This window comes from Leptonychotes weddellii, chromosome 5 (genome assembly GCF_054177405.1).
Source record: "Leptonychotes weddellii isolate Sample4059 chromosome 5, ASM5417740v2, whole genome shotgun sequence".
Classification (NCBI taxonomy): domain Eukaryota; kingdom Metazoa; phylum Chordata; class Mammalia; order Carnivora; family Phocidae; genus Leptonychotes; species Leptonychotes weddellii.
In genome coordinates this window covers 156,020,020-156,043,336 of record NC_138373.1, presented here as the reverse complement: position 1 = coordinate 156,043,336, position 23,317 = coordinate 156,020,020, and the positions used below count along the sequence as shown (strand labels likewise).

At 43.7% G+C, this 23,317-nt stretch overlaps 1 long non-coding RNA gene and 1 pseudogene across 3 annotated transcripts; one reads left to right on the top strand and one right to left on the bottom strand.

The window, feature by feature from the left end:
* Positions 1–175: 175 nt before the first annotated feature.
* On the top strand, positions 176–15,568 carry LOC145721932 (uncharacterized). Of its 3 annotated transcripts, XR_014145964.1 has the most exons (3): positions 198–3,092; positions 3,488–3,543; positions 10,559–15,568. It is a non-coding gene; the product is annotated as an uncharacterized LOC145721932 (long non-coding RNA). The 3 variants fall into 3 exon arrangements; XR_014145963.1 differs by lacking the exon at positions 3,488–3,543 and having other exon boundaries at positions 176–3,092; XR_014145962.1 differs by having other exon boundaries at positions 176–3,543.
* Positions 15,569–17,298: 1,730 nt separating this feature from the next.
* Positions 17,299–18,210, bottom strand: LOC102738605 (MICOS complex subunit MIC19 pseudogene; annotated as a pseudogene).
* Between the last annotated feature and the right edge of the window lie 5,107 nt (positions 18,211–23,317).

Sequence of the window (23,317 nt, the reverse complement as noted above, 5' to 3'; positions counted from 1 at the left end):
CACACCCAAACCAACTCTATAAAAAGGGAGGAAAGAAACGCCCGCGTCCAGCTACTGCGCAAGCGCGCCGGAGCCTTGGCGAGCAGTACCTCCCTCCGCGGGCGGTGGAGCGTCACGTAGCGCAGGCGCATGGCTGCCTGGAAACCGTCGCCGGGAAGAGCGCGCCCGTCACGCGCATGCGCGCGCATGCGTGCACTCACGCGCGCGCGGGCCTCCGCAGGGAAGCCGGCGCCCGCGGCGGGAGTTTGCGCGCGGTGGTCACGTGTCGGCGGCCGGGCGCGTGTGAGGAGACGGTGCGGCGCGGGTCGCTGGTGCTGGGCAAAGCGGGTGTGCGAAGCGTTAGTGACGGCACGGTCAGCCAGTGAGCGTGGCCGGGGCTACGTGCGAGGTACTGAGAAGAGACCGGCGGTGGTCGGGAAACGTGAGTGACATTGGGATGCTCGGCGTCGCCAACCTGTCCCCAAGAGCTGCCCCCCTCCCCCCGCGCGACCCTGCCCTGATGGCCCACGACGTGCCTGGCCGCCGAGGGCAGGGAGGCCTGGGACTGCGGAGCGCCGAGGACGGGCCTCAGTCGTGGAGGTGGACAAACGGACCCACTGGACGTCCCGCTTGTAGTTGCTTTCCGCAGTGGGCGCGGTAGAGGCGGAGGAACGTGTTCAGAACCGCGCCACTAGTTAGGATCCACGAAGAGGAGGTCCGCAGACGCGCTGTCACACCGCGGAACTGATGCGTGTGTTCTCGTGCTTTTGTTGGAGAACTGCAGCGTAGCGCCGCGGGTGCTAGGGGTTAGGGCTTCGTGCCAGGGAGTGACCGGTCCCGCCGCACGGAGCGATGCGGTGGTGTGCACCTGCCCTGGCCCAGCGGTTCGCGAGACCGTCAGCCGTGGGACTGAGGGAATCAGGCCCAGGAGGAACTGCTTAGGAAGCTTGCTTCGGAAAAGGAACATTGTTAGAGCAATGGGGTGGGGGGGAGGGGGTTATGGACATTGAGGATTTGAAAATCTCAGGAAGGTTTGTGCATCCATGCGTGTAGAAAACCAGTGTGCATATAATCTCACGTGTTTAGGAGCCGTCCCGAAAAGCCCATCCTTGGACCACTGTGTTAAGGACCCAGCTGCACATGTAAGGGTTAAAAACAGGTGGCGCCCGCGTTGGACATTTAAAATAAAGCCGGGTTTATTGCCTGCTGTGATGGTGACTTCCCCCAAGACAAGAATCCAGAACGTAGATGTGGCCAGGTGTTTGTTTGTTTTGTTTTGTTTTCCTGAGGATAGATAGGAAAAGGAGTATCCAGCCAGGGAACTGGATGAGTTGTCTGTCTTTCGCATTGTCCTTGTGAAGTGGATGGAATAATGCGAACTCTAACTGTGTATGTAGCCAGGAACCATGTGTTATTGCATGGTCTTTAATGGCATGCTCTTTAGTGGTTTTGTTTTTATCAGTAAAAAGAGAACTTAGAGTACAACCCCTTCTGGATGGTGTGTGACTTGTCACAGCCATCCATCTGGTTAGTGCCAGAGCCTGGGTCTCGCTTCCAGCCCAGGGTCCCTTCCCACAACTAGTGGATGCCTACTGTTGGGGACTCCACAGCTGTTTGGTGCCGAGCCCCAGGTGGCCACTCTTCCATCTGCCCCAGGTCAGCTTTTCCATACTTCACAGTGACTGTTGTAAACTCTCATCACTTAAACCTTTCCAGCCACCTTCCTTCCTGTTCTACCTCCCAACCCCCAGTCTCACCTCTGGCTTCACCATCCATAGTACATTATAGGCACCCAACTCATTACCAGAAGAACGAACCCTTCTTTTTCTTCACTGAGAGAGAGAAATATTATCCCAGACTTTTCCTGAGCTCCCTTCTGACCAATAGCTTGTGAATCCCCATATTTGGTTCTCTCTGTGTGAAGCTCATTCATTCCAAAATGTTTCTAGTGCCTTCTTATAAATTGAGCGGTAATTTTTTTTTTAACACCGAAGTATAAATTCCAGATTACTTGCTATATAATATTTAGGTTGTTAACCATGTAAGGGGCACAGATAGGTAAGTCATAGTAGCCTTTCACGTATATGCAGTTGACCCTTGAACAACACAGGCTTGAACTGTGTGAGTCCACTTATATGTGGATTTTTTCAATACATGCAGTATAGTATTGTAAATGTATTTTCCTGATGATTTTGTTAACCTTTTCTCTAGCTCACTTTATTGTAAAAGTACAGTGTATAATGCATATAACATACAAGATATGTTAATCGTTTATGTTTTCAGTAAGACTTCTAATTAACAGTAGGCTATTAGTAGTTAAGTTTTCGGGGAGTCAAAAGTTATACTTGGAATTTTGGCTGGTGGGGTGGGCAGTGCCGGTGACCCTAACTCCCATGTTGTTCAAGGGTCAACTGTATTTATCATTGAAATGTGGCTAGTTAAAATCACAACTTCTGTTCTTGCAATAATACAACATTTATCTTGTGAGGCTAAGCGAAGTAGTACATTTACTTATTTACATATTGTAGCATGAGGTGATTGATGCCTTTCTAATACAAATAAAAGATTTATGTGTATAATAGCTCTGTAGCTGACTTGCACGTTATATGGTGGAATTCAGTGCTAACTGAAATGATAGTTTTAAACTGTCTATAACTCAGGAGAATAGAGGCAGTTTGCATGCTGAGCTCTCTTCCTCCATTGAATGTGGCTGTGTATTTAGTGAAGCTCTTTGTAAAATTTACGAAATAGTTCTCCAAAGGTGTGAGACAGTATTTCTGAGATCGACCTTTCAAAAATCCCTTTCACTTTGCTTAACTTCTGAGGATTTTTATGGTTGCCCAAGCTGGATCATTTTCTTCCTTATGTTCAGTAAATCAGTACCCAGAGACGCTGGTTTACCTACTTTACCTAATTCAGGATGAGTTCACGGCGATGTCATCTTGCCCTTTTCCCGCTAGAGTTCCACCCGCTGACAGGAACCACCATTGGGTCAGCTTTGCCACTGATCAAGTCATGAATGTCTTGGATAATTCAAGCCTAGTTGAATCTGGTGAAGAAAATTGCAAGATAAAATCTGTCGAATTCCAGCTGCGTCCGGGCCTTTGGTTCAGGTAGGCTTGAACTTTGAGATTGGCATCATTCTCTATTAGGATTCCCAGAAAGCACCGAACCATGGGAAGCCTACAGGAGACTTGCTCCTAATATTAAGGAATTAGAACAGGAGAGGTTGTACCGTCAGCCCTGCAGTGGGACTGCAGGCATGGATTCGGACTGCCAGAGTTCCCAACTCGTAGAAGCCGCCACCTCCTTTGTATCTGGAGTGACCTCTTTAAGTCTAGAAATACACTTGGTGCTTTTCTCTTTATTGTGGGTCATTTGTTGAGGAGAATCTGTGCCCTGTCCTAGAGTATCTTTTATCTAAAGAAAAAAGGTTGGCACAGAAGGGTAGATACCAGGCAGTGCTGAAAAGAATGTCACACGCTGCTTTTGTCATCCTGTTCTCCAGTTCTCCATGTGGGTCCCTTGCAGTATTGATATAATGACATCCACAGTCATAAGAAGGTAGGTACTACAGGCAGCAGAATGAAGAATTTCGGGTCATTATCACCAGACCACAGAGCATGGAATTCTTAAATTGTTGTGCCCCAAAACTCAAGAGGTCTTGGGAAGATACACATTTCCCCAGACTAGTCTGAGATCCAGAAATCCAGGCCACGATGTGTCTACAACAGGCACCCCCCCAAGAGTCTCGTTTCCTCCCATGCTGCTTCCCACCTGAGCTTGAACCTAGGGGAAAGTCCTCCTCCTTTAGTTGTTGGGAAGGCAGAGGTTATCCAAACTGAGAGAGGAAAGGGGGATGAATGAAATAATATAATAGGGCGATGAAGCACATAAGCTCTGGAATTAATTGGAGTTTGATTCTTGAAAATGCCACTTGCCAGCTGGATGGCCTTGGGCAAGCTATTGAACTCTTTGAGCTCAGTTTCCTCATCTGTAAATTGAAGGTAAAAATAGCACCTTCATAAGGTGGTAAGGATTAAATGAGAGCACGAGTGTTCAGCACACAGAAAGGGCTTAATAAATGGGTCATTGTTATTAAGACGATAGCCCCTGTTTTTAAGTTCCCTGGAGCTTTTGCCCCTCCCCACCACAAACACTATGAAAGGTTTTACATTATTTTTTCTAATGGGATTCTTGTTTTAAAAGATTTTAGTTATGAAATGATAATTCAGTTTGCCTTTACTAATCAAAAACATAACTAACGTTCAGAGGTTTTGGCTTCCACACCGTAACTAATATAATTGCACCAAGTTCTTATAGTTCCAGCTAAAAGCAAAGAACTGTGATGTTTTAGCTGGAGTAGTTTTATTGTTAGATTTATGATTTCCAGGAGGCTTTTCAAACACTGCCCAAGGGTCAGGGACTCCCTATTCCCCTTTACAGATTCCAGATTAGACCTTTGTCAATATCAACACATTTGACTTCATAACAAAAAAATTAATTATTAAATTGAGATTTAGCTGGATTCTCTCAACACTGAGCAGTGCCTGACCTATTTTGTCCTAGAGATTCCACTGCATTGGGCACTCCCAACATTTCACATCTTATGTTTTTGTATTTTTCATGTCTCAGGCATCAGTGCAAAAGGATTAAAACAAACTGCTGAATTTTCTAGAGCTCTTATTTGTTTTCTCTTGAGGCTTTACAGTCACTGAGAAAACAGTAGCAGTATAAAGTATGTTTAAAAACCTGCTCAAAATACTGTGAATTATATGAAGTAGCATATTGTATTGTTTTTCTGGGAATGAAATTAGCTGACAATTAAATAATGAAAGAAAACATCGGGAGATGTCGCAGCCCAATGGTGGCAGAGGCAAAAATTGTTGTGAGTTCCGAAGCAAGAGATCCCCGTGGGCAGAAGCCATCAAGGGCACGTTCACAGCATTGAGGCTGAGTGGCCACAGTGGATTTTGTGTGAGTGGAAAGGGGGCAGGGCTGGCGATGGAACGGTGAAGTAATTAAGGTGTATGGGTCTTCGAGACGAAGCTGGAGAGACTGCACGAGAGCAGATCCACCATATCTTTGAAGAGACCCAACTTGTTCTTCCATTCCCCTCCACGTCTAAAGGATTTACTGTGTGCAGGTGCTTTTCCAGATGCTGGGAGGATAGTGTCTGGCCTGCCTTTGTGGACTCTTAGGAATAATGTAATGCAAACACGGTATTTGTGAGATTTGTCCTAAACCAGCCCACAGTCTTCCTGCAGCTGGTGACACTGCTCCTCCACGTCCACCTGCTTGCTGCTTTACCCTTGGATCCCTTATCTGCTTTTGTGTCTGGCCCTCTCTTATTCTAGCCTCCTTTCTGCCTGTCTACCCCTTACCTGCCGCCCCTGCCACATACTTTTTCTCCAGGTCTGTGGCTTTAGGGGACTCTTTTGGTCAGGAAGAAGAGAGGGACAGGTGCACATGCGTTTAGCAATGTACAAATGCCCATACGCGGTGTAACTGCCATGGGATCTTAGGTTGTGTTACTTGGAGTATAATGTTTGAAACAGCGGAGGTGGTCTCTTCCTACTCTGAGTAGGCTTGGGGAGAGGCAGCATAGAGGGTAGAGGTTAAGAACGCAGGGCTCTGGAGACAGGCTGCCTACAGTTTAATAGCAGCTTTCATTTCATAGTTCTGGCCTTGAGCAGGTATTTAATTTCCATGTCTGTTTCCTCATTTCCAGAATGGGGAATAATTATGGTAATCTGTCTAATGGGGTGGTTGAGCTTACCTTGAAGTTACATGATTGTAGTGCTGAGAGTAGAGCCTGGCGCATGAGCACTCAATAAAAGTTCTTACAAGTGTCAGTTCTGGGAAGCCTTCTCCAAAGAATCGCACGGACACGATGCAGCAGACTTAGAGGATGTGACTGAAAGGGCAAGGGTACAGACCCTGCAATCTCAGTGAAGGCTGAAGGGCTCAAGGAGGCTCAGACAGAGAAGAGAAGAGAAAACTCAAGAGGATAGACAGATTTTTTCACAGATTCGAGGCAAGCCTCATCATGTGTTTATTCTGTCCCAGTCTGTATGACTCCGAAGTGAGGGACTTTGAAATGGTCCTGGAGGAAGTGAAGGAGGCAGTGGGATAGAGTTGAGAGGGTAGAGTTCCATGATCACACCAGAGTCCGAATCCAGTTCTATTCTCACCATGTGTGACCTGCAGCTGTACTCACACCCTTTGAAGCTCAGTTTATTTATCTGTAAAATGGAAATATTTTGATTGAAAGAGGTGACAGGGATGGTTCATGGTGGGGCATGACATGGAGAACAAAGGCAAAAGAAAAAGAATTAAACTTCCTTACAACTTACAGCCCACTGACAAGTCCTTGAGACAGGCAGAGTGACCTTCCTCTAGGAACTTAGCTGCCTCAATGTTAATACTTTGCTAAGGGCAAAAGGCAACTTTACCTTAACCCAACCTCCCAACCTCCAGGATCCTGTAAGTCTACTTTAACATAAAATTTCCTTTGGAATCTTCCTTTATCTTTATCCCCCCGAAGATACATGTTAGCAATCATCCCCCAAGCATATGACCCACCGATAAACATCTGAAGGGTCTCATGACTAAGGTTTTACTAGACAGTAGTAAATGACCTTTTCCTAACAACAGTTAGCCCCTCAAGGTCCTGGAAACCCTGCTTCCAAATTCCTTAGAGACTTACACTGTCCCTAACCCCCTCCCAACTTGGAAGCAGATGATTAGCCACTCCTCAGGACCCCAGTGCAGCTCCCTCTGCCCATGGGTCCTGTCCTTGTGTGCTTTAATAAAACCGCCTTTTTGCACCAAAGACATCTCAAGAATTTTTTCTTTACTGTTTGCTCTCGAACGCCAACATTTTCACATCAGGGCAGAAGGCTACCACCAGTGTCCCAAGATCTGGCCCTCAACTTGGCAGGTGTAAACTTCTGTTAGTAACTTGCCCATGGATGGTTTTGGTGACAGACTAACATGAATATATCTCTTTCAGTGCTGTAGTAGGTTGAATGGTGGCCCTCAAAAGATGTGCCTGGGTCCTCTTTTCCAAATAGAGTAACATTTACAAGTTCCTGGGATTAAAACTTACTATCTTTGGGTGGCCATTGTTCAACCTACTACGATGGACCCAGGAGACAGAATATGTCTCCCTACTAGGTATTTGTTTCTTTCTCATTTGTGTTTATATTTCTAATACATCCTGTGGATTAATATTCAAAAATGCAAAAGGAGATAGAGAATAATGTGCTATTTTTTGATCTCAGAAGGGGTTGTGTGGATATTTTTCCTTTCTGATAATTCATTTAGCTGTACCCTTATCATTTGTAAATTTTCTCTGTATATCTAACTTTGATTTAAAAATTTTACTACTGTTATAAAATGTACATTATCACTAAATGAACTTTGATTTTAAAAATCAAATTAGCTGGGTGCCTGGGTGGCTCAGTTGGTTAAGCAACTGCCTTTGGCTCAGGTCATGATCCCGGAGTCCTGGGATGGAGTCCCGCATCAGGCTCCCGGCTCAGCGGGAGCCTGCTTCTCCCTCTGACTCTATTCCCTCTCATGCTGTTTCTCTCTCTCTCTCTCTCTCAAATAAATAAATAAAATCTTTAAAAAAAAAAAACCAAATTAGCATATTATTTTTTACAAATAAGGATAGACTTGTAAAAAATTTTTTTACCTGCTGAAAACCATACATCTTTCCATCCCTGAATTTTCTCTTATTTCCTCACCTGAATGTGTCCCCCACTTCTTTTCTTACTCCAAATTCTGCTTTATCTGTCAAAGCCCATCTCACCTTCTCCTGCCTTTCCTGAGTGTCCCAGTTTTTTTTTTTTTTTTAAAGATTTATTTATTTATTTGAGAGAGAGAGAAAGAGCCTGGGGGGGGGGGAGGTAGAGATTAGAGGGAGAGAGAGAATCTCAAGGGGACTCCCCACTGAGCACAGAGCCCAATGCAGGGCTTGGGGATTGATTCCACAACCCCGAGATCATGACCTGAGCGGAAATCAAGGGTCATATGCCCAACCAATTGAGCCACTCAGCCTCCTGCCCCTCGAGTGCCCCAGCTTTTGGTCCGCCCCTGCTCAGAATCCCACAGCACTATCAACACCATACTCCATGGCATCTTTATCTGTGGTGTGTTGGAATTTAAAGTGAGAGTGTGTATGGGGGGTGGGGAGGTAAGAACATATGAATGTAGAGTGTTCCATGTACATTTAAGATCCTAGACCAGTGGTTTCCAACTTGTGGTCTTGTGCTCTCCAGAGGTCTTAAAGATGTGGTAATGGGTTTAATCCATTTAAGACAATCAGGGGCATTGCTGAGGTTGTAAAATGAGTGAGACAGGGTCCCTGTTGGCAGGGATTCAGAATCTAGAGGGGGATGCAGTCACATAACCACAGAATTGCAATACTCTATACTAAGTGCTATGACGGAGACATACTCAGGGCATCTGTGTGTGCAGAAGCACACACTTCAGCACTCCTTACACTCCAGAAAGTCTGTCTCTAGCCACACATGCACACCCCATGGATTTCCCTCTTGCTTGAGATGTTATTAACTCAGTATGGTAGTTCTCAATGTGGCCTGCTGCTCAGATCTGATGGACTCACTGTCTTTGATTTTTATAAATGAAGAATTTATAAGTTAGTAAGCATAGGTTGGCAAATGAAATCTTTCAAAACCTGGGAGTCCACTTGGGGGAAAGTGAACAAATGGCATAAAAGGAATCGGTCCTCTAGCAGGCGATGTCCTAAACTCACTTGTGTTCTTCCTGTGCTACTTGTTTGTTCTGGACTGATGTGTCCCCCCCTCCCCCGACCATTCATGTGTTGAAATAGTAACCCCCATAACTCAAAATGCGGCCACATTTGGACATAGCATCTTTAAAGAGGTAATTAAATTAAAATGAGGTCATGAGGGTGGGCCCTAATCCAATATGAACACCATCTTTACAAGAAGAGATTTGGTCACAGATGCATATACAGAGGGATGACCACGTGAGGACACAGGGAGAAGGCAGCCATCTGCAAGCTACAGAGAGAGGCCTCAGAGGAAACCAACCTTGCTGACACCTTGATTTCAAATTTCTCGCCTCTAGAGTGAGAAAATAAATTTCTGTTAAGATACCCAGTCTGTAGTATTTTATTCTGACAGTCCTAGTAAATGAATATGTTGATTGATACCTTCTTATATTGAAAGGTAGGTTCTTTGGTCTTGGCACTCAGGGACCTTCACATCTTGTCCCCAGTGCATCTGTTCAGTCTCCTCTCCCAATGCTTCCTGCCATGCCTTCTGCACCCTCTGGCCTCTCTGTTCAACAGCTACATCTGCCTTTTAAAATCTCAGTCCTTGCTGGAGGTTCTTTCTGGATTGCCGTTTCTTCTCCTGATTAGACCTCTTTGAAAACCTTGCTCAGATGTGTGCTTTGTGGAGCCTTTCGGAACTCCCAGGCTGAATTAGAAGCACTGATCACGTTGTATTCTCATGAGATGCCCCTTCTTACTAGATGATGTGCTCCTGAAGCCTAGGGCTCTGATTCATCTGCCTCTCTCTAGAGACAAACATGGTATAGGAGTCTGCCATAACAAAATGGGTAGGGTAGCTTAAACAACAGACATTTATTTTCTCACTGTTTTAGAGGTGGAAAGTCCCAAATCAAGCTCTAGCAGGGTCCGTTCCTGGCCAGTAGACGGCTGCCTTCTCACTGAGTCCTCATGGCCTTTCCTCTGTGGGTGGTGTGTGCTGATGGAGAGTAATAAAAAAAAATTAAATTAAAAAAAAAAAACATCAAATAAGATATCAAAGGTAGAAGCACTTTTGGAATGGTGGATTAAGAACCTCCAAAAATCAACTAACCTTCCATAAAAAAAAACAGACCAAAGTACATGAAACAAAAAGTGACAGAATTGAAGAGAGAAATAGACAATTCGACAATAATAGTTACAGACTTCAGTATCCCACTGTCAATAATGAACAGAACACCTTGGCAGAAGATCCCCAAGGAAACAGATGACTTAAACAACACTCTAAGCCAGCTTAGCTGGCATATTTAGACCACTTCACCCAACAACAACAGAATACACATTCTTCTCATAGCGCATGGCACATTGTGCACGATAGACCATAGGTTAGGTCATAAAGCCTCCTAAAGTTAAAACAATTGAAATCATACAAAGTATGTACTCCGACCACAGTGGAATGAGATGAAAGATCAATAAAGGAAGGAAATTATGGGGAATTTTAAAATATGGAATTTAAACAGCATACTCATAAATAATGAATAGTCAAAGAAAGTCACCAGAGAAACTAGGAAATACATAGAGATGAAAGAAAATGAAACCAATATACCAGAACTTAAGAAAAGCAGCAAATGCCATGAATAGAACAAAGTTTATATTAGAAAGAAGATCTCAAATCAATGAACAAAACTTCTACTCTAAGAAATAAAAAAAAGTGGGAATAAATGAAATAGAGAAAAGAAATATAATAAAGTCAAGAAAACCAAAAATGGATTTTTTTTAAAGGTTTTATTTATTTGTCAGAGACAGAGAGAGAGAGAGACTGAACACAAGCAGGGGGAACAGCAGAGGAGAGGGAGAAGCAGAATCCCCGCTGAGCAGGAAGCCCAATGTGGGACTCGATCCCAGGACCCGGGGATCATGACCTGAGCCGAAGGCGGATGCTTAACCGACTGAGCCACCCAGGCGTCCCCAAAAATTAATTTTTTGAAAAGATAAAATTAACAAAATTTCAGCTACACTGACCAAGAAGAAAAGAGAGAACACTCAAACTGTTAAATCAGAAATGAAAGAGGAAACATCACAACGGACTTAAAGCAATAAAAAGGGCTCTAAGGAATATTATGAATAAGTATATGCTAAGAAATTATATAACCTAGATGAAATGGACAAATGTTTAGGTATATAAATGTTTATAATTGTTCTATCTTGTTGTTTTAAACCTTTTATTAATATATAATGTCCTTCTTTGTCTTTTGTATGCTTTTTTGATTTAAAGTCTGTTCTCTCTGATATTAGCAGAGCTATCCTTGCTTTCTTCCGGTTACTATTTGCATGGAATATCTTTTCCCACCCTCTCATTTTCAGTTTATTTGTGTGTTTGGATCTAAAGTGTGTCTCATAGACAGCATATAGTTGGATCATGCATTTTTATTCATTGTGCCAAACTCAGTCTTCTGATATTTATTTAATTTACAGTTAATTACTGATAAGAACTTTGGTCATTTTACTATTTCTTTTCTGTACATCTTATAGCTTTTTTATCCCTCATTTCCATTACTACTTTCTTTTGTGTTTAGTTGATTTTTTTGTAGTGAAATGTTTAAATTCCTTTCTCATTTCCTTTTGTGTATATTCTAGGGCTATTTTTTTTTTGTGTGGTTACTACGGAGATTACATTTCACATCCTGAAGTTATAACACTCTAATTTGAATTTATACCAGCTTAACTTCAATAACATACAAAAGCTCTGTTTTTTTAAAGATTATTTATTTATTTATTTATTTATTTGAAAGAAAGAGTGCGAGTGAGAGAGCAGAAGCAGGGGAGCAGCAGAGGGAGAGGGAGAAGCAGACTCCCCGCTGAGCAGGGAGCCTGATGCGGGGCTTGATCCCAGGACTCTGGGATCATGACCTGAGCCGAAAGCAGCTGCATAACCGACTGCGCCACCCAGGGCCCCAAAAGCTCTCCTTCTTTACAGCTCTGTCCTCACCCCTTTTGGTTGTTGATGTCCCTCAAATTATATCTTTATGCATTGTATGCCCAAACATAAATTAATAATTCTTATAAATGCATTAATCTCTTAAATTATGTAGAAAAAAATTTGGAGTTATAAACCAAAGTTACAATAATCTTTAGCTTTTATTTATTTATTTATTTTAAAGATTTTATTTATTTATTTGACAGAGAGACACAGTGAGAGAGGGAACACAGGGGGAGTGGGAGAGGGAGAAGCAGGCTTTCCCACGGAGCAGGGATCCCAATGTGGGCCTCGATCCCAGGACCTTGGGATCATGACCTGAGCCGAAGGTAGACGCTTAACGACTGAACCACCCAGGCGCCCCCAATAATAATTAGCTTTTAGACTGATAATTCTTTTAATGTATGTCTCTTAAATCATGGAGAAAACAAAAAAATGCATTTATAAATCATTGCTACAGTACTAGCTTTTAAACAATTGCCCATTATTTACATTTATTGAGATACTTATTTCTCCGTACAGCTTTGAGTTACTGTCTGGTGTCCTTTTACTTCACCTCTCAGGACTCTCTTGAGCATTTCTTGCAGGGCAGGTCTAGTGGTAATGAACTCCATCAAATTTTATTTATCTGGGAATGTCTTACTTTCTCACTTTTGAAGGATATAGGATTCTTGGTTGACAGGGTTATTTTTATTTTCATTTAGCATTTTGAATATATTGGCCCCCTGTCTTATGGCCTCCAAAATTTCTGATAAAAAATCTGCTGATAATCTTATTGAGGATCCCGTGTATATAATTATTTGCTTCTCTCTTACTACTTTTAAGATTTGCTCTTTGTCTTTCACAAGTTTAATTATATTGTGTTGGTATGGGTGTCTTTGAATTCATCTTACTTGGACTTCATTGAGCTTCTTGAATGTTTATATTCATGTCTTTCATCAGGTTTAGGAAGTTTTCAGCCATTATTTCTTAAATATTCTCTCTGTCCCTTTCTCCTATTGTGGGACTCCCACAATATGTATGTTGGGGACCTTGATGGTGTCCTACAGGTCTGTTAGGCTCTGCTCATTTTTTTTTTCAATCTCTTTTTCTTTCTATTCCTGAGATTTGATCATTTCCTCTGTCCTAGCTTCAAGTTCAGGGATGCTTTCTTCTGCTTGCTCAAATCTCTTTGAATCTTTGTAGTGAATTTTCCATTTCATAGATTTTTTTTAAGATTTTATTTTTAAGTGATCTCTACACCGAACATGGGGCTGAAACTCACAACTCCAAGATCAAGAGTTGAATGCTCTGCTGACTGAGGCAGCCAGGTGCCCCATGAATTTTCCACTTCAGTTATCATACTTTTCAGTTCCAGAATTTCTTTTTTGTTTCTTTTTAGGGTTACTGTTCCTTTATTCATATTTCCATTTTGTTCCTACATCATTTTCTTGACTTTCTTTACATCTTCCTTCAGTTCTTTGAACAGCTTAAAGACTGTTGTTTTAAAGTCTTTGTCTAGTAGATCTACTGTCTGGTCTTTTTCAGGGATAGTTTCTGTTTTGTTTTTTCCCTTTGAATGGGCCATACTTTCCTGCTTCTTTGCATGCCTTGTGGTTTTTGTGTTTTTGAAAACTGGACATTTGAATCTAATAATGTGGTAATGCTGGAAATCAAATTTTCCCTCTTTCCCAGCGTTTGTGGTGTTTTTTGTTATTATTTTTTTAATTGTAGGTTGTCTCAGTGCTGAAGATCAACCTGAGGTGTAAACTTAAGGTCTTCTTGGGTCTTTTCCAAGCCTTTCGCTGGGCATGCATGGATCACTTGCTAGTTTTTCCCTTATATGCAAGTGTTTTTGAATGTCCTGGTCTTTAATGTCTGCCTCCCAATAGGGGAGAAAAGAATACAATAAAGGTGGGGGAGGAGAAAGGGGCACTGGCCCTTTAGATCCCCAGACGTCACTTCAGCCTGAGGGGGAGGGGCTTGCAACAATAGGGGGAGGGGCAACATCAGTGGTTGCTCACTTCTGTCTGCACCTCTGATCAGAAGCAGCAGTCAGTGACCAGAGCTCTGATCACCAGTATTTGGATTTGGAAAATAGGGTCCTTTTTGCCCTCCCTAGCTCTCACCAGCTGTGTGCAAGCTGCTGCAGGAACCAACTATCTCAAGCCTCATTTATTAAATCTTTTTCTTTTTGTAATACCAGCTTGCTATGTATTGTGTTTCATATACGCACAAGTCTGTTTCAGCTCTCTCTATTCTGATTCACAATGTTATCTCATACCAGTAACTTAGTTATAACGACTCCATAGTAAGTCTTGATAACTAGCAAAGTAAGTCTCCCTGCATTATTCAAAGCATTCTTGGTTATACTTGGCCCTTTGCACTTACACATACATTTTGGAATCAGTTTACAAGTTCTTCAAAAAGCCCTATTGAGATTTTTGTGTGAGATTGCATTTAATATTAACATTTAATATTAGTTTGAGGAGAATTCCCATCTCTAAAATACAGGTTTCCTCATCCATTTGTTGCTCAAAAAGTTTTATGATTTTACACATCTTTTGTTTGATTTGCTCCTAGATACCTTAAATACTTTGTAACTATTATAAAATGGTACCTCTTTAGAAATTAGTTTCCAGCTATTTGTTGTGGGCATATAGACAATTAACTTTTGGATAATAATCTTATATCCTGCAATCTTATTGAACTCTCTTCTAGCAATGGCTTGTGCTTGATCCTCTTTGATTTTCAATTTGGGAGCCTCTGCAGATAATGACTGTTTTGTTTCTTCATTTCCAGCATACTGTGTGTGTGTGTGTGTGTGTGTGTGTGTGTGTGTGTGTGTGAGTGAATGTCAGTGTTTTGTCTTTAACAGCAATGGTCAAGATGGGGTGGAGTAAAACAGTGGAGGGGAAGTGTAAAAATATTATTACTCAGTCCTAAGTTATAGTTTCTGAGTTCTTCTTTGACTCATGAATTATTTTGAAATTAATTTTCAAAAATTGTAACTGTATAGACATTTTTTTGCTTAGTTTTTGTTACTGATTTCTATTTTTATGATAATGAGTTCAGGAATTTGTGTTTATTATATTGATTTTTTTGTATTTGTTGAGTCTTCCATTATAGCTTAGTATATGATCAGTATTCATAAATGTTCAAGATGTCCTTGGAAAGATGGTGTATTCTCCCACTTTGTGGATTTGTCAATCTCTCCTTATAATTCTGTCAGTTGGGGGTTTATATGTTTTGAGATTATGTTGTTAGGTTCAAAACAGGTTCAGAAATTTTGTACCTTTGTGAGAAAATGTTCCTTTTATCATTGCCTCTTACCTCTAATGATACTTTCTGTCTTTTAGTTTTTTCTGATACTAAAATAACTGCACCAGCTTTCTTTTGGATAATATTTGCCTAGTAAACCATTTTCCCTTCCCTCTAGTCTCAATCTGAAAGATTCTTCAGCTTTGATATGTTTCTTATAAATATCATATAGGTGCATTTTTCTTTTTCTTTTTTCTTTTTTAAGATTTTATTTATTTGAGAGAGAGAGAGAAGGAGAGACAGTGAGAGAGTACAAGCAGGGAGGAGAGGGAGAAGCGGGCTCCCCATTGAGCAAGGAGCCCGATGTAGGGCTCGATCCCAGGACCCTGGGATCATGACCTGAGCTGAAAGCAGACGCTTAACAGACTGAGCCACCCAGGTGCCCCCAGATGCATTTTTCTTATTTCTGCCTCGTCTATGATCTTGTCTTCCAGTGGTAACTTTACTCCGTGTGCAGTTATAGTGACTGTAGATAAGTGTTCATTTCTGCCACCTACTTTTGTACTTTCTGCTTTTTATGTTTTTTATTTATTTGATTTTAAAAATCTCCTTTTTTAAAAAAAGACTTTATTTATTTGAGAGAGCGAGAGACAACACAATCGGTGGGGAGGGGCAGAGGCAAGAGGGAGAAGCAGACTCCCTGCCAAGCAGAGAACCCAACATGGGACTCGATCCCAGGAGCCCGGGATCATGACCTGAGTTGAAAGCAGATGCTTAACCAACTGAGCCACCCAGGCACCCAAAAAACTCTTCTTATCTTTGGTTGGATTGATTGAGTTTTCATCCCTTCCTCCACTTCCCACCGCACATTAAAGGTGTGCGGTTTTGTTCTCTTTCCGTACTTAACATTCATTTTGACTTATCTGAAATTAACTACTATCTGTCCTTTAGTCTTGAATAATACCAAAACCTTAAAATGCTTTAATCCAAACACCCCTCCTATCTTTATTCCATTCTTGTCCTTTATTTTACTTCCATCTCATTTTTGTAGTCTTTAAATCACTTCCTAGTGCTCTTGTTTTGTTTTGTTTTTAGAGAGAGAGCGCGAGCACAAGCAGGGGGAGGGGCAGAAGGAGAAGGAGAGAGTCTTAAGCAGGCTCCACGCTCAGCACAGAGCCTGACATGGGGCTCGACCTCATGACCCTGAGACCGTGACCTGAGCCGAAATCAAGAGTCTGATGCCCAAGCAACCAAGCCACCCAGGCGCCCCTGTGTGCTATTGTTTTTAAATAGTGCTGATTTAGATTTGCCACATAGTTACCAATTACTTTGCCCAACAGTTTTTCTTACATTTCTCTCTTCCAAATGTTTTCTTTCTGAAATAAATCCTGTAGTATTTCTTTCAGTGAAAATCTTTATAGCGGTATTTTTTTAGTCTCTTAAAAAAAGAACATAAAACCGTCTTCTCTTCATTGTTATATTGACATTTAGCTGGAAAGGGAATTCTAGATGGACCTTTATTTTCTCTCAGCAGAAAAATCCAGTTGTAAACTTTATCATAGAGACTGTGCTGTGCCACAGCCAGTTAGTTAGTAGAGGATCTGAGCTCGAATCCAGGCCCATGTGGCACCAGAGCCTAGTTCTTAGCCAAATCCCTTGTATTTGGAGTCACCAAATGCCAAATCATTTGAACAATAAGACTCTGTCTACATCATGACAACACACAGGCAAATTTTAAAGTATCTGATCCAGCTCAGCAACTGCTTTTAGGCACTTCCTATATGCTAGGCAATGTGGGGGTGTGAAAGGATGTGGTTCTTCAGTGGAGAGAAGTCCATCCCATTAGGGAAGCAGGAGGTGTTCAGTAGCGTTTATTCTATTGTGCTCTAGCATCCTGGCCAGTGTTCGGGGCCTCCTGATACTTGGAAGTAGAAAACACATAAGGTTGTCTCTCTTTTCTTATCCCTGTTGGAAACTCTTGATAGTGAGTGAAGCAAAGATGTCAGTATTCATGGGAGAGAAGAGGTTGTACAAGCCAAGACTGCCTTCATGTTGATAAAAAATGCCTTATTCGACTTGTAATCATAAACACTACTATAGTAAAAGACGTACACTTTCTCTCCTTTTTGTCTCCTTGCTTGCATGATCAGCATCAGTTAAAATGAAGTAGCTCCTTAGATAGTCAAGGAGAAAAGAGAGAGGGAAAACCAACACACCACAGCCTAGACAACTCCATCCAGCACTGCTGGGCTGAGATCAAGGTTTGGTGCCCCCCCACCAACCCTGCCAATTACCTTAGCCCCCATCCCAACCCCAGCTTTGCTGGAGTGAGGGTTCACCCCCAACCTTAAAAAGGTAGAGAGGGCATCACAAACAGTGCTGACTAACACAGCAGTGTGTCCTTGCTGACTGATACCTGATCCAGGCCTCAGCTTTTCAAACTGCAGCTCATCAAACTGAGATACACCCCTGCTGGATCTGCTCTCTGGTGCCTCTCTCTAATCGTCTTCTCTTTAAAGGGAAAAAAAATGTTCTGCCTCCAGAATTACCATTGAGGGGTTTTGCTTGTTCTAGAAGCTGACTTGACGCTCCCTTCTCAGGCATGCTCCGTGTGGCCTGATGGACACAGCGCACATACTGGTTGGCCAATGCGGAGCCGCTGAGCGTCTGTCTGCTGGGTGTTCTGGCGGTAACACTGGAGAACCTGGGCCTGCAATCAGCCCAGACAGGATGAAACTCACACCGGTTCAACCTTGCTTCCGCTTCCCCAGCAGCTTTCCGATATTGTTCAGTAGTGACTTTGTGGAATTCCGAGCTGCTCTCTGTAGAATGCATCCTGCTTCTTTATCGCTCCAGCTTTCTCTTCCAGCTGCTTAGCGGGTGCTTTGCCTTGGCTCATGCCTCTTCCCTTGATCCCCTCTCTGTCGAGGAATAGTTCTGGTTAACTGCTCATTGGCACAGCGCTCCCTCGGTCCAGCTCTTTGCCTTGCCTTCAGTCGTTTCTGAATTTCACGGTCTTTCCTGACTTGCTCCAATGGCAGCCCTTCAGCTACTCTTCTTTTCACTTCTTTGTCAGAAACTGAGGCACCAGAAGCACCAGAATACTGCTGAGACTTCGAACCAGATGGGGAGCTGTCCCTCATACAATCAATCACATTTTCCAAAAACCGGATGCCCTTCACCATGGTGATGTTCTCATTCTCATCTGCCTCAAAGGTGACCCGCGGGTGCTGGCAGTCCCACCCATGGCTCCTGCTTCTGTCCCCGCAGAGACCTAGCTTGCACCCATGAGCACTTCAGGCCCCCTGTGCACACACACGCACACGTGCCTGGAAGCGCCCGGACTCTTCCCTTGTACAGCGGGAGCGAGGCCACGACCCCCCATGAGCCATCGGTGTCCTTGTATATTGATTGCCCTTAGTATTACATATGCGGACTGGGTGGGGAGCATCCAGAACACAAGCCAGAGACAAGGGTGTGCACATATCTTCATAGTTTATTTTGAAAGTGAGTGATTCCAGAGACGGGGAGAGTGCAGCAGGAAAGGAGGAGAGCCAATACAAGTGTGCACTCTCAAGTTGATCACTGGGTCTCTGTGTTACTCAGTTGTTCTCCAGAGAAGCAAGCAGAATGAAGAGATTGATTTTAAATAATTGGCTTATGATTATGGAAGCTAGGAAGTCCAAAATCTGTGTGGGCTGTCAGGCTTGAGACTCGGGAGAGCTGATGGTACAGATGAAGTCCAAAGACAGTCTGCTGGAGAATTCCTTCTTGCTCCAGGAGGTCAGTCTTTGTTCTGTGCGGACGTTCAACTGATTGGATGAGGCCCACCCACATTATGGACGACATTCTTCTTTACTTAAAGTTCACTGTTTTAATGTTAATCTCATCCAAAATACCCTCCAAGTTGACACGTAAAACTAACCATCACAGGCTCGACCCCCTGGTACCTCCCAGCAGCGTGTAGAGTGGACCTCAGATAGTACAACTCTGGACAGAGGGAGCACTCGCTTGCTGGTGCTCCACATCCTGTGGCCCAGACTTGTCCTATGGGATGTGAACTCTCATTTCCTGGTTGAGGATGCATGAATGCCGGGCAGGTTCTCAGCTTCTCCACCTTCTGCTAGAGACTTTTAGACTTACTGTTTTTCCCACTCATAGGAAAAAGCATTTACCTTTTCATCACCCCCCAGGAATCATCACTGTCTTCTCTATGTCTTAATGCCCATTCTCTGTCCATGGCTGTCACCGTGTCCTGCAGGCCTTTTGACCACACTGTCCTGCGATCCCTGTTGAATTCCCCACCTGCCACGAAGCCTCTGCGGGCAAGGACCTGCCCTGTTGTTCCTGTTTCCTCGGTTCCTTGGTTCTTATTAATAGCTTAATAAGTGTGGCCAGAACAGATGGAACAGGTTTTTCTTTTTGACTCTACCAGTGTTTTATCACCACTGGGGTCATTCTTACTGGGCATTTAATACTCTGTGGTTGTGCCTTGGCCCAGTCCCGTAACCCCTGTGGCCCCATTTTCTCACACATGACATGAGAGAAATGTTATTACTCAAAGGCTTGTCGCTGGATGGAATGAAGCATTAGGTGCAAAAGCACTTGTTACCTGTAAAGCAAAGCACAGGCTCAGGCTGCCAAGGGCGCCACATGGTCCCCAAAATCCGTTCTCCGCATCCTCTGCAGGAATCAACATGCCATGAGGTTTGTTGACACTTCCTATCTCCTTTGTTGCTGGTGGCCACATGCTGGGACGTGTGCAGACACTAGTACAACTTCTAGATTGTTCCTGACCTAGAAGATGAGCCCTGGCCCTGGAATGGGGCTCCTTGCCCTTCTTGAAAGCTGCAGTGTGAGTGTGCTCGCCACCTACCTTTTACTCTAGGAGGAAGACCACGCGCTTGGGGTCAGCACTGCAATGAGCCGGAAAGGGGCTGGGTCACAATTCTGGACCTTGGGACTGTTAGGTGCCCATGAAATAAGTAAGCCACCGTATTTTAGAGTCTGTTTCAGCAGCCGGGACTTTGTGCTGTTATTATAAGTACAGTGTCAGCAGGAGCCTCAGCTATCCAATGCCTCCCTACCTATGACACTAAACTCATGTTGGAGAAGAATCCTGTGGCCTTTTTTCTTAATGAGGACATTAAGTTGGAGGGCCAGGAGAAATTGAGGTCTGTATTATACCAGGTAGGTGGACTGGCTTTGTTTTAACCACATTCATGTGAATAATTCCAGACAAAAGCACTGATTTCATATCAAACCATGTGCTTTGTGAAGCCTTGGGCAGAGGAGATGGAGCCGATATAATGAAATTTTTGCTTTCCTTACTGGGGCCTTGGCCAGATCTTTCTGGGACACAGCATTTATTAACCAGAGTCTACCTATAAGTTGGAGCTGAAGAAATTTTCCCTGAGAGGAAAAGGCCCAGTGCTCTTAGTTGGACCGAGCTAAGCTCAATTCCAGTGTTATTATTGCTTAGCAGTGAAGTTACTTCATCTTCCTGAGTCCCTGATTATTATTATTATTATTATTATTATTATTTTATTGTTTTCTATCTGTTAAATGAAGACACTGCTGTCTACCTCCCAAGTATTCCCAGGTCACTTGTCATTGAGATCAAAGGGTCTAGCGTATGCCTGGGCATTTTGTACACTTCACAGATACTAATTTCTGTCTTTCATCTTCCTTGCTCAGAAAAAAATTGGGGAAGCCTTTATTGAAAAATTTTTCTTGGGCGTCTGGGTGACTCAGTTGGTTAAGCAACTGCCTTCGGCTCAGGTCATGATCCTGGAGTCCTGGGATCGAGTTCTGCATCAGGCTCCCTGCTCAGCAGGGAGTCTCCTGTTCCCTCTGACCCTCCCCCCTCTCATGCTCTCTCTATCTCATTCTCTCTCTCAAATAAATAAAATCTTTAAAAAGAAAATTTTTTTTTCTTAAATTGCCTTATAATCCCACTTTCTCAGAGAGTACTTGAGGCTCTCTTCCAAAGGGATGTAATTTCTAAATAAAGGTTACAAAATGCTTTTGCAGTCCTTTTAGGACACGTTATTTCTGATCCTGAGATGTGTGTGTCAGGAGGATGGGGGTAGATTTAATTCATTACGAAAGAGGTGCTAAAAGATGCACCGTCTGGGAGAACTGGGCACTGGAAGGGAGATCTGGGCCCCTGGGGCAGCTCCAGAGTCAGATGTCTCTCCCATGGAATCTCTTTCCCACCTCTTCTCGTCGTCACCTGCATGCCCAGCTCCCATCCAACAGTAACGGAGAGTACAGTTCCTTCCTGTCTGCTTTGCACAGTGCAGGCACGTTGCAGGCTGACAGCAGCAAACTCTGAGAACCACCTGTTGTGCATGGGGACTGCTGCCTTCGCTCATTTAGCACCTGACTTGGGTGTCCTCCAGTCCTTGCCAACCCCCCCCCCAACAAGTCTCGTATAAGCATTGCTTGAACCCAGGGAACTAATTCCTTCAAATCTGGCCTGGTACCTGGCATCTGATCAATCAGCATTCGATGTATTTGACCCCAGTCTCGCGACCTGGGTCAATTCATTTTATGTCCCCAGACTTCCTTCCATTGCCTTCTCTGCCACGGGAGGGACTTTGAATGAGACACTCTCTCCAAGGTGCCTTTCAGCTCTAAAGTTTTCATACTCAATATGTGATGTCACTTTCCAGTAGCTTCTACTCTCCAGCTACTCATTCCATCCCCCCATCCCAGCCCAAAGACAACTAGCAGCATGGCCTAGGGTTTGGGGATACAGATCTAGTCTTTTTTGTTTGTTTTTAAAGATTTTATTTATTTATTTGATAGAGCACAAGTAGACAGAGCAACAGGCAGAGGGAGAGGGAGAAGCAGGCTCCCCACTGAGCAAGGAGCCCGATGTGGGGCTCGATCCCAGGACCCTAGGATCATTACCTGAGCCGAAGGCAGACGCTTAACCCACTGAGCCACCCAGGTGCCCCGATATAGATCTAGTCTTACCAGAAACTGAGATTACTCCCATTTCTTTCCTTTCTTTTACATCCAAGACTATAATCATGATTCTTAGCATTTGACTCCTCCTTGATGTACTGGAGGTCCCCAAGACTACTCTCAGGGTCAAAATTTGCTTGAAGGAGTCATAGAACTCAAAAAAGCGCCCATGCTCATGGTCACAGTTTGTTACCATGAAAGGATACAGATTAAAATTGGCAAAGGTGGAGTGCCTGGGTGGCTCGGTTGGGCGGCCAACTCTTGATTTCCGCCCAGGTCATGACTTTGGGGTCCAGGGATCCAGCCCCATGTTGGGCTCTGTACTCAGTAGGGAGTCAGCTTAAGGATTCTCTTCTCTCCCTCTCCCACTGCCCCTCACCCACTCTCTAAAATAAATAAATCTTAAAAAAAACAAAATTAGTAAAGGTAATAGGTGTAGCAGACGGTCCAGAGAGACCAGGCGGGGAGCTTCCAATTGTCCTCTCCCAGTGGGGTCCTGTGGACAGTGCCTCATTCCCCCAGCAAGGATGGTGGAGGGAAGTGGGTGGATTTGATAGACATTTAATCTGATTTGAGGAGGTAGAATTGGTAGAATGTGAGGGTTGCAGAACAGGAAAGTTAAGGATGACCCCCAGTTTTCTGCTTATGTTAAAGGGAGCATTGGAGGTGGCTTGAGTCTGGGGAGGGGATGGAGACAGTGAGTTCAGTTTTGAATATACTGGTGTGAGGTCCCTGTGGTACATCCATGTGGGTCTGCAGTTCAAAGAGGAGGTTGGAACTAGGAGTCATAGGTGTCCAAGGAGTAAATGAAGCCCCGGAGGGGATGAATTGCCTAGGGGTGGAATTCAGGGAGAGAAGGCACATTCTTGAGAAGCTCCAATGGCACTAAGAATCCTTGGTAAGCCAGCCAGGGAGGCTGAGGACCGCCAACCTGGGATGCAGGCAGAAAGCTAGGAGAAGGTGTCTAGTGTTCTAAGAAAGGGCGTGGTTAGGGATCTTGAATGTGCAGAAGGATTACCTTAGATGAAAATTATACAACATCAGTTGGATCTAGCAAAATAATTGGTCCCGGGTGACACTAAAAAAACAAAACAAAACAAAAAACATTTTGGAAAAGGTAAGGTTGACTGTAGCGCTTTGCAATGGATTGAGAGATGAGGAGTAGAGAAGCTGCCGAAAGCTAGAGCTAATGTAGACAACTTTACAGAGGTTTGGCTGAGAACAGATGGGTAGAGATTGGGAAACAGCTGGAGGGCAGCGCCATGCAGGAGTGGGGTTTTGTTTTGTTTTTCTTTGTTCTTAAAAGCAGAGGAGCCCTGAGCATCAGGGAAGAATCTAAGGAGAGGCTGAAGATGAAGAAGGGAGAGTGTGAATAGAAT